This window comes from Eurypyga helias, unplaced genomic scaffold, assembly GCF_000690775.1.
Source record: "Eurypyga helias isolate BGI_N326 unplaced genomic scaffold, ASM69077v1 scaffold43834, whole genome shotgun sequence".
In the NCBI taxonomy this organism is placed as follows: domain Eukaryota; kingdom Metazoa; phylum Chordata; class Aves; order Eurypygiformes; family Eurypygidae; genus Eurypyga; species Eurypyga helias.
In genome coordinates, this window is record NW_010247719.1 from 1 (window position 1) to 322 (window position 322).

Consider the following 322-nt stretch of genomic DNA (forward strand, 5'->3'; position numbering starts at 1 on the left):
GTGAGGCCTCCCCAACCCTACCATGGGTTAGGCCTTGTGGTCTGTATAAAACAAATAAAAAGGGGCTCTGCCAGTGAGAGGCGATCAATGAGATCAATTCATTGGTGTACCAATGGATAACCACCCCTCCCGTTTCCATGGTAGCAGCAAAAAAAGAAAGATTTGCACCAGAAAGGCTGGAGGTTTGCTGTGAGGGGGTTCTTTGTGTTGATTTTTGGGACCTGCTACACAAGCCAGGGTGGGCAGACTGTCCGGTAGGGCAGAGCAGTGGCCCACCACGTGCCCCTGAAACACTGTGCTGCTTGCAAACAGGGTTCGGGTG